Raw genomic sequence first — 10533 nt, forward strand, 5'->3', positions numbered from 1 at the left:
TGTGTGTGGGGGGGGGGGGGGGGTGGCTGGGCCACCATGGCTCTGGCCTGTTGCTGGCAGCTGCATGGGTGTTGGGATCTCTGGGACCCCTTTTTCCCCCATCTCCCGGGGAAAATGCCTGAACCCCAAATTATGAAAGAGCACTCGGCTTTGTCTCCTGCCCGCAGAAGGCAAAACATGCTCTTGTGGATCGCGTTTAGCAGAGAAGAGGGTTGCCGAAAACCTTCCCCCCATCCCCTCTCATGTGTCAGAGGTTGGCGCAGAAACTGAGGATTGAACGAGTCTCACCCGCCCAGGGGGCAGGCAGAAGAATTTATTACGGTGACAAAGGCGGAAGGGGAGGGACTTGGGGTGACTAGCTAATTGGCTGAACTGGGCTGCCCATCAGGTGATGTCATGGAACTTCCTCTGTGGACGGAGACTACAGCCCCCCAAGAGCTGGGTCTCTGTAGAAGTCCCCACCATGATGGCAGGAACGTGTTCGCCCCCCAGGGGCGGGGACTTCTCTTCCGGTTGAAGCCGGAAGATGGGAGTGGCTAGCTTTTTACACTGCCCCAGGGCTGGGAGAAGGGCAGCGTGAATCCCCAACACGTGGGGACTCCATAAGGCTTGGATTAGCCTTCTATCCAGACAAGTCGCCAAGGACAGCAGTAAATGACAAAGTGCAACTCAGGGGAAGGGATGACGGGGAGCTTCAACCACACAGATGTGATAAGAATAGTTATTTCTCAGTGGCTTCCATGTCAGACACCAGGCTGCCACGGGAGGTGGCACAGTTGCATCCTCTGTTACTGACGAGAGGCCTACTCATGGGTGACCATCCTGGTCCAGGTCACAGGGCCACCTCAGTGGAGAAGAGCTTAGGTTAAGGTCTGACTCCCGAGGCCCAGAGATTCGAGGCCCTTCTTCATCCCACCTTCCAATGTCAGTCCAAAGTGAGCTTCAGAGTCCTCTGCAGAGACCAGACTGTAAAAAAGCAACTGTGCCATGACCATAACTCCAAGCTTTTGCTTTCACTGTGTTTTTTTGTTTGAGCAGTACTGGAGTTTGATGTCAGGGCTTCCCACTTGCAAGGCAGGAGCTCCATTGCTTGAGCCACGCCTCCAGCCCCCACAACTCCAAGTAGCAAAGACCAAGCAGGCCAGAGCCCGTGGCTGAGCATATTGCAGCAGCTTCCTAGCATTTGCTGCAGTCATGTCTAAGAAACAGTGAAGCAGCACTAAAACCTACTTATTCTGCCTGTTGCGATGCTGGCCTCAATCTTGAGCTTATAATTATTTTATATGGTAAAGAATGTCATCACTGGTGGAAATAAATCCAGCCCCTAAGTAGACACCCCTTAGGTTTAAAGGGATGTTCAATTAGGAGAACGTTGATAAAATATTGTTAGTGATGTTCTTTAGGATGCAAACTGCCGAGTAAATATATATAGCATGCCAATATTTTTTTTTGAAAAGGCTATCCATAAGTAAGGCAGACCAAAGGAATAAACAAAAAGAGCTGGTTTTATAGTTATTTTTATTTTCTCATTTTCTCTGCTTTTCAATTTTTCTATCATGAAGTACATTACATTCATAATTTTAAAAAATTTTACAAAGGTTTCTGCATCTAAGAGGCATACAGCTTCCATCAGGGCCTCAGGCTGTGTTTTCCTTTTAACTTTCCTGCTTTTATTTTATTTTATAGTTCACCCAGCCACTAATTTCTGCTGTGATGGGCCCTGGGTCAGAGTGGATTAGAATCAGACCCTGAGGAGTGACCTGTGCACAGGACAAACAGACGGACAATACTATGCCAAAAATCATCAGCTCAGACACGATGGCCCCACTAGAAGGGGTTCCCTGAGGACAGGACCCTGTCTCAGTCACCTCTCTGCCCCAGAACCTGAGATGGGGTCTGGAACAGAATCAGACACTCCAGAAATACTTAGAAACAAGTACATGAAGTCGGGAGACAGGAGTTCAAATCCTAACTTCTTCAATCCTCATTTCCTATTCTACAAAAGGTGGGGATAACACACTCCACAGCTACTTGAAGCCCAACGGTCATACAGCCAGTCCTTTCTACAATGCCAGAAAATAGTTCTAGACCCTCAACAAAGAGACAAGATAGACTGACTATGAATCAGAAAGATTATGAGAGCACAAAGTCTGAGGTCAGGGTAGCAGGACTAGAAAGAAATTTTATAATTCTGAGAGAATTGTCTACGAAGTACAGAGGCATTGCACTATGGTGGCTCACGCCTGTAATACTAGATACTCAGGAAGCTGAAATCTAAGGGCCATGGTTCAAAGCCAGCCCAGGCAGCAAAGTCTATGAGACATTTATTTCCAGTTAGCCACCAGAAAACCAAAAGTGGAGCTGTGGCTCCAAGTGGTAGAGCACTAGCCTTGAGCAGAAAAGCTCAGGGACAGTGCCCAGACCCCAAGTCAGTATGCTGTTGGCTGAGTTTGTGTCTCTGCTACCCAACTTCCCTTGCTGAAACCTAATGTCCAGTGCAGTAGAGACTGAAATCCGGGGCCTTTATAGAACAGGCTCTCCCTCATGGGGGGGGGGGGGAGTAATGGCCCCACAGCTGGAATTTTCCCACCAGATGCCACATCTGCGGAGACTTCCAATCTCCAGAATTGTTTAAATTACATGAACAACCTCTGTTGTTCATAAATTACCCCCATCATCAGGGTGCATAGTGAGCTTACATTTGGTTTTTTTTTCCCCCCCCCTAGGAGAGGGCTACTAGGCAACTCTTGGTCTTCCTACCTCAGCCTCCTACGTGCTGAGATGACAGGTGTGCACTACCCCACTCAGCCCCAGTCTAAGACATTTTGTTAAAACAATGCAAATGGTCTAAGACATGATGATGTTGGTATTATCTCGAAGATACTTAGCAGGTAAGTATCTTTAACTGGCAGGTGGGAGGGGGGGCGGAAAAGAAAAGAAATGGAGTGCCCTGTAAAATACAAAATGCACACTCTTGGTGATGAAGTGTACAAGAGGACATTCAATGACAATACAAACTCAATGATGTTTTAAAAAAACACAATATTTCTCATGAGAAAAAGAGTATACAGATGTGAGATACGCAAAGCCAAGTCAAAACACTGTAGCCCAGAATTTAAATTAGATATATCAATACAAGCTCATGATCAAAAATAAATAATGAATAGACTTAGACTTTTGGAGCAGTTGTAAGTTCACAGAAAAATTGAACAGAAAGTAACTTCCATGTTACCCCAGCCTAAATCTCCAGATCCCCCCACCCTCCCAGTAGTATCCCCTATCCCCCTCCCCTCCCATCCACTTGGCCCTCCTCTCCCCACTCCCCACCCCACCTCTACTGTGCTATGTTTTAACAACTTCCATATTAACAAGTAGAGTACATTTGTTACAATGCAGAACTCAATATGGATGCGTTATTATCACATGAGGTTCAGACTGACACCAGGGTTCACTCTTATACATACTGCAGGTTCCATCAGTGTAGACTGGCCGCCATTCTCCACCATCATGCATTAGTTCCCCATCATCTGAGGGCCATACATCTCAAGACCCACTCCCCCAAGTGGGTGCCAAGAACTCAAGATGGACTCCTACATATACCTTTCCCCTAGTCATACATACCTATGATAAGAATTAAATTTGCAGGGGCTGGGAATATGGCCCAGTGGCAAGAGTGCTTGCCTCGTATACATGAAGCCCTAGGTTCGGTTCCCCAGCACCACATATGTAGAAAATGGCCAGAAGTGGCGCTGTGGCTCAAGTGGCAGAGTGCTAGCCTTGAGCACAAAGAAGCCAGGGACAGTGCTCAGGCCCTGAGTCCAAGGCCCAGGACTGGCCAAAAAAATAAAAAAATAATAAAAGAATTAAATTTGCACACAAGATGGCTGTGGCTTGAATATGAAATGTCCTCACACGGGTTCCTATGTTCAACACTTGGTCCCCAAGTGGTGGCATGATGTTGGGAATGTTCTGGAAACTTTAGGAGGTGTGAAGTTGGAGGAAGTAGGTCCTCAGGGGCAAGTCCTTGGGAAGTATCTTCTCTCTGGCTACTTCCTGTGTCTCTTGCTGCTTCCTGTCCACCATGAGATGAAGAACCTCCTCCACTGCCATGATGTTCTCCCTCACAGAAGGCCAAGAAATACACAGCCATGTGACCAAGGACTGAAACCATGAAACCATGAGCCAAAGTACACCCTTCCTCCCTTCAGTTCTTTCTGTCAGGCTGGTCACAGCTATGCCAAAGTGACTAACACAGAGATGGATGATAAAAACTGATAAGCTAAAACAATGGTAACGACAGACCAATCGAATTTACATGAATGCGGTATGTTGAAATAGCTTCCTGTATCATAAATACCCTCCTTTGATGGTGTCACATGACCCCAGGCCTATAGGACAGGATGCAGCAGCAGAATGAACAATGTAGGCACTGTAATACATAGATACACCAGTACCACCATACCCCAACAGCCCATCTCATGGCCAGGAGGGCTACTAAGTGACTAATGGGCTGGTAGAATATAAACCATGAATACACTGGACAAAGACTATTCACATCCCGGGTGGGACAGAGTGAGATTACATCTTGTCATTCAGAGGGAGTGTGATTTAAAACTTATAAACTGTTTATTCTGGGAAATTTTCCATTTAATATATCTGAGCAATGGTTGTCCGTGAATAACTAAAATTGGAGAAAAACGAAACTGTGAGCTAATGCCTGTAATCCTAGCTACTCGGGAGGCTGAGATTTGAGTGTCATGGCTCAATGCCAGCCAAGGTAGGAAAGTCTGTGAGACTTTTACCTTCAATTAACTACTGGAAAACTGGAAGTAGAGCTGTAGCTCAAAGTGGCAAAGCATTAGTCATGAACAAAAGAGCTCAGGGACAATACCCTGAGTTCAAGCCCCTCAACTGAAAAAAAAAAAAACAAACCACCCTAAACTGTGACTAAGAGCAAACTGCTATAGTGTTACAGAGAATAGTTTTACTGCCTTAAGTCCCGTGTTCCACCTGACCAACACTTTTACTGTGTCCATAGTTTTGCCTTCTATAGAAAGTCATGTCAATAAAATCATACAGACTTATATGTCTTGCCTAGTGATATTCATTTAAGATCATTTCCTTTTTCTAGCAGAGTGACAGTCCACTGAATGGGTGTACCATGCTTTGCTAATACATTCACCTATTAAAGGACACCTGAATTGCTTCTAAAGATTTAGCTATTGTGATCTATGATGTATTTTATCTTTTTAAGAATATGTTTTTCAGCCAGGTGCTGGTGGCTCATGCCTATAATCCTAGCTACTCAGGAAGCTGAGGGCCAAGGATCACAATTTGAAGCCAACCCAGGCAGAAAGCCCATGAGACTCTTCTCTCCAATAAACTATCAAAAATCTGGAAGTGGAGCTGTGGCTCAAGTGATAAGAGTGCTGTCCTGGAGCAAAAGAAGGTCAGGGCCAGTGCTCAGTCCCTGAGTTCAAGTCCCTCCTAACTCATCCACTGGGAAAGCTCAGGAACAATGATCAATGCCACAGCCATGAACCCTGCTTAAACCCAGATTGAGGTCTAATGCATTATTTGCTAAAAGCAACCAGGGCTCCTAAGAGAAATGTTGGTTTCAGGACTGGGGCAGAAATTTTCATGAGATGCTCTATTCCACAAAGGAAAGAAGCCATCAGAGCCTCAAAGTCAGTGGGAGGAGGGTCTGTCTAGGAAAAGGAAAACGTTGGGCCATTCATAAGAATTGCAGTGATTTAATATGTAATGCCCTCCTACTCATAAGGATACAAAAAATAAAAATAAAAAACCACCTCTTCCCAGGATGTTAGAAAACTGACTCATTGTTTGGAAACTATGGAGGAATCAAGTTCTTATGGCATCTCTAGAGTATGCATTGAAGGAGATCATCCTATCTTGTACTTCATGGTGACAAAAGAGTTAATGAGACAATGCCCTTTTCTCAAGGATCCCAGCTAATAAGGGAAGTCAGAAGACAGAATTGGAATCAGATCATTTTGCAATCCCAAATGGCCTAATAAGTCTCGGCAGCAAAAAGCAGCAACTGCTAACTTTGTACACAAAAGAGAGGGCAGGACGCTGCGGGCTCCTCACAGAAGGATGTGCCAAGAACTGAGCCCGAATCCCATCAAGCCTCTAGATCTAATTACAGGAGATAGAGAGGAGCATGTTAACAGACCCCACGGCAAGACTCAGACTGGGGAAAGTACTACAGGTCAAACATGCCCGTTCCTTCAACAAACACATATCAGGACAGGGAGGCAGGGCGAGAGACGGAGACATCAGGAGAGCAGAAACTGCAGCTCAGCAGGCTTGGAAAACATTTATGGACCTTCCTATAAGACTCTGTACACAAAGTTCATGAGACTCATCTCAACCAATGACTGGGCACAGTGATACACACCTGTCATCCCGGTGACACAGGCACAGGTTGGAGAAGCACACACTGGAGACATACAGCCCTTACCATGAAGGAGGGACAGGTTGCTAGAATGAACACGCAGGTCCTGGAAGGCTCCCAGCGGGAGGGGCATCTACACGGAGGCACAAGGATGCACAAGAGTCAGGAAGCAGAGGGAGTGGTGGGACCCCTCCAGGCAAAGGGGAGCAGAGCACGTTCTAAGCCTGAGAAGCTGAATGAAGGCCAAGGGGCTTGGCAAGCTGTACAGAGAGCAACGGGGAGGGAGGCAGAGCCCCGGCCAGGGAGAGGCCGTGGGGAGGACGGGTTCTGCACGCAGAGGCTTTTCCTGGGGGTTGCAATGCCTGAATCACCAAGCTCTTCCAGGGGGAAAAGCTCTACGCAGCAGACTGTGCCGGCTGGAGCTGGAGGTGGAGGCCCCAACGCCGGGATGACAGTTTCTGGCTTCTCTGTACCCTGGGAGCAGCAAGAGGGCTGTCTGGAGCCAGCAGAGGCCAAGTGCACACCCAGTGCCCCCTCCCCACTCAGTACCCCCTCCCCTCCCCCCTCCACTGCTAACACTCGCAGGGCAACCCCGCCAGACCTTCTGCAGGGCCCTTCCCTCTGAGCCTCAGTTTTCCCCATCGAGGAAATGTGTATCCGTGGCTCACTTTTTAAAAATAATTCATTGATCTCAGAAGCTTCACACAGGGCCTGGTCTTCATGAAGCTTATTATTATACTATTATTAATTACTGCCAGTGTTATTGTTAGTGCTGAAAACTTGCCCCAGCTCCTGCGAGTGGCTTTGGCTACTGGCTAGACTGTTTGAGGGACAGACACTGCTGAGCTGTGGGGCTGGGCTGGGTGCTTGTTTTGTGTCCGCGTGAGTCTCGGAGTTCACAAGAGCCCCTCCTTCCACCGAGGGTCCAGCGGGGTTGCTGGGGGGACACATTCCAGAAAGAATAACTCTGTGTAACTTGAAACCCTGATTCTGGAAACACAACCTCTATGGGAAATTGGAGGATAAGGTCTGTTCTGCGGACCGCCCGGCCTTGTTCCATACAAAAGGGATATTGAAACCCCGGGGCCTCATCGTCACTTGCCCCCACCCCCTGCCTATGGCCTCGCCCATCAAAGCGGATGGAGGCACTGCGGGCTGACGGGCCGCACCTCCCTAGTGCCCCCCCACTCCTTTGCATGACCCACAGGGCCCCACGGTCAGACTTCTCCCCATCCCTACAACCATACCTTAGCCTTGCAACAGTGCAGGCTTCCAATGACAAGAGGGGCTTCCCTGCTTCCGGACCTTGGCACCACCAGTGAACCCCCAACCTTTCTAAAACCCCATTGACAGTTCTTCCAGACTCAAAAGACCCCCACTTTGCCAATTCCAAAGTAGTCAAATGAAGACACGGGGGCATGAACTACGGACTGAGTAGCTCCTGAATCACAGCTTCATGCCACACCATAATCCCTGAGCATGCAGAAGGAAGGGTCTGGACATACCTGCAGCATGATGGAAGAGCAGAGGTGGGGACAGAGCAACCGCAGGGAAGGCATCCATCCCTCTTGCATGGAAAGCCAGAGCTCAGGATTGAAAAGACTCGTAATCTAAGGCAGGTCATTGGACCACAATGACTGCCAGTTTCCTCATCCGCAAAGTGGGGTGAATAGCAATAGCTCCCTCACAGACTCGCTGTATTAGGAAATAACAACTACTAAGTGCTGCTGTGTGGTGGGCACTTGGTGAATGATACCCAGCCCAGCTTGGACCATGCTCCCACCACCCCAGGTTAGGCAGCTGGGGCCTGGGAACCATCCCTGCCCTGTTTGCTATTTGGGTTTTGTGTTTCCCAGCGTTTCCTTTGGAGAAAGTCCAGCTTCCTCCCTGCTGGAGGAAGGCAGGAGGGGACTGTTCACGCCTGGGCCTGATGCCCAAGGGAGCCATATGGGGAGGTGACAAGAGCCTGGGGTTTGGAGTTCAGCCAGTTGAGTTCAAATCCAGGATCTGACCCTTTCAAGGCTGTGTGATTTCCAACCCCCCCCATCACCCCCCACCACCTCTAGCAAGTGACTTCATTTCTCTGAGGTGGTGATTTCCTTACCTGTTACAAGGTCTCATGCTCTGTGCCTCATGGGGTACCAGGTGATTTTGGAGGGGCTGCGATGAAAGAAGATTCTAGATGTATGTCCTCAATGTGCACAGTGGTGGCTTCTGGGAAGCCCATTAAATCAGGGAAGAAACTCTGGGCTTATGGCAGGAGTTACCACACGAATATCCCCTGGCATTTTCTATATTTCTCCAACAAAAAATGCAACAACAATAACAAAAAGATTTTAAAACAAATCAAGACTGCAGGGCTGGGGAGAAAGAGCTAGTACATGTCCTGAGCAGAACATACCTGCAGACTGGATGGGCCTCGATGAAGCCAGAGAATGGGTGATCTCGGCCCCTGACACTCTGGACTGGCCCTTTGCCCTCCGATGCTGGTAGGCGCCAGCAGGTCAACTGCTTTCTGAACCATTCCGGAGGAGCAGCCCTGCCCACACTCACTGCCTTGTTGGGAGGAAGGGTAGACAGCCACATGCCTTCAACCAGCTTCATCTCCCAGTCAGATCTGCTGAGCGCACAGTCAGGAGAAACAATGGATACTCTGCCACTTCAGTCATCATGTGCTATCACACACACACACACACACACACACACACACACACACGCACGCACGTGCCAAAAATCACCCTCATTTATTATCCGTTTTCATTTACCAAGAATACCCGGAGAACAGCCATCAAAAGACAAGGCTTGTCAGGCATTGATGGTTCACACCTGTCATCCTAGCTTCTCAGGAGGCTGAGATCTGAGCATCACAGTTCAAAGCCAGCCTGGGCAGGAACGTCTGTGAAACTCTTTTCATCTCCACTTAGCCACCAAAAAGCTGGAAGTGAATCTGTGGCCAAGTGATAGAGTGCTAGGCTTGAGTTTAGAAAGAAAGGAAGAAGGGAAAGAAGGAAGGAAGGAAAAGAAAAGAAAAGAAAGAAAGAGAAAGGAAGGAAGGGAGGGAGGGAGGGAGGGAAGAAGGAAGGAAGGCAGGCAGGAAGGAAGGAAGGCAGGAAGGCAGGAAGGAAAGCTCAGGGACTATGCCCAGGCCTTGAGTTCAAGCCCCAGGGCTGGGGAGGGGGGTGGGGGGAAAATAAGCCTTCTCTGGAAGGTGGTGTGGAGGCTCCTCAAAAAACAAACAGAACTTCCCTGTGAGCCAGCCATACCACTTTAGGGCATCTTGTCCAGAACATTACCAGTCAGGATACTGTAAAGACACTTGCACATTGCTGCACAATTCACGATAGCCAAGATATGGAAACAGCCCAGTCGCCCTTCAAGGGATGAATGGGTCAAGAAAATGTGGTACATATATTCAATGGAAATTTACTCATCTATCAGAAAGAACAGTATTATGTCATTTGCAGGTAAACAGATGAACCTAGGGGAAAAAGTCATGTTACGTGAAGTTAGGTTCAGAGAGACAAACAACACATGTTTTTTCATACGTGGACATTAGATCTCATAGACATAAATACATAACATGTGCTGGGTCATATGCCTATACACACAAACAAGCTGACTAAAGGATGGTATACTTAGGGGAAGAGTCCAATGGTGTAACTCTTCTGAACAACTAATGAACCCTTTAACAAAACAAATACCAGAAGCTAGAAACATGTTCTGGTGGGGGGGGGCGGTTAATAGGAGAGGTGGACACAGAATGGAGGGAGGAAGTATGAGCAAATAGTCATTATATTCAATGTACATTATGTAAAAATGAAATATGTAACTTGAGGGTAGGATAGGATGGGGAAAGATGAGGGAGAAGGATGGAAGGGATGACAATCATCAAGACAATGGTACTCATAACCTGACTTCTGGAACTAAAATTCCCTTGGGTAATACTTAATAAAAAGTAAATAAATAGTTTAAAATAAAAAAGGCCAGGCACCGATGGCCACACCTGTAATCCTAGCTACTCAGGAGGCTGAGATCTGAGGATCACAGTTCAAAGCCATTCCAGGCAGGAAGGTATGTAAGACTTTTATCTCCCATCCAATCAACCACCACAAAGC

The 10533-nt window shown here is 47.7% G+C and overlaps 1 long non-coding RNA gene across 1 annotated transcript; it reads right to left on the reverse strand.

Annotated features, from left to right (window-relative positions):
- Positions 1-7179: 7179 nt before the first annotated feature.
- On the reverse strand, positions 7180-8875 carry LOC125356387. The gene is made up of 3 exons (XR_007211886.1): positions 8820-8875; positions 8523-8709; positions 7180-7355 (listed from the first exon to the last, which is right to left on the reverse strand). It is a non-coding gene; the product is annotated as an uncharacterized LOC125356387 (long non-coding RNA).
- Between the last annotated feature and the right edge of the window lie 1658 nt (positions 8876-10533).

The sequence above is a fragment of the Perognathus longimembris genome, chromosome 1 (assembly GCF_023159225.1).
Source record: "Perognathus longimembris pacificus isolate PPM17 chromosome 1, ASM2315922v1, whole genome shotgun sequence".
NCBI classification, from domain to species: Eukaryota; Metazoa; Chordata; class Mammalia; order Rodentia; family Heteromyidae; genus Perognathus; species Perognathus longimembris.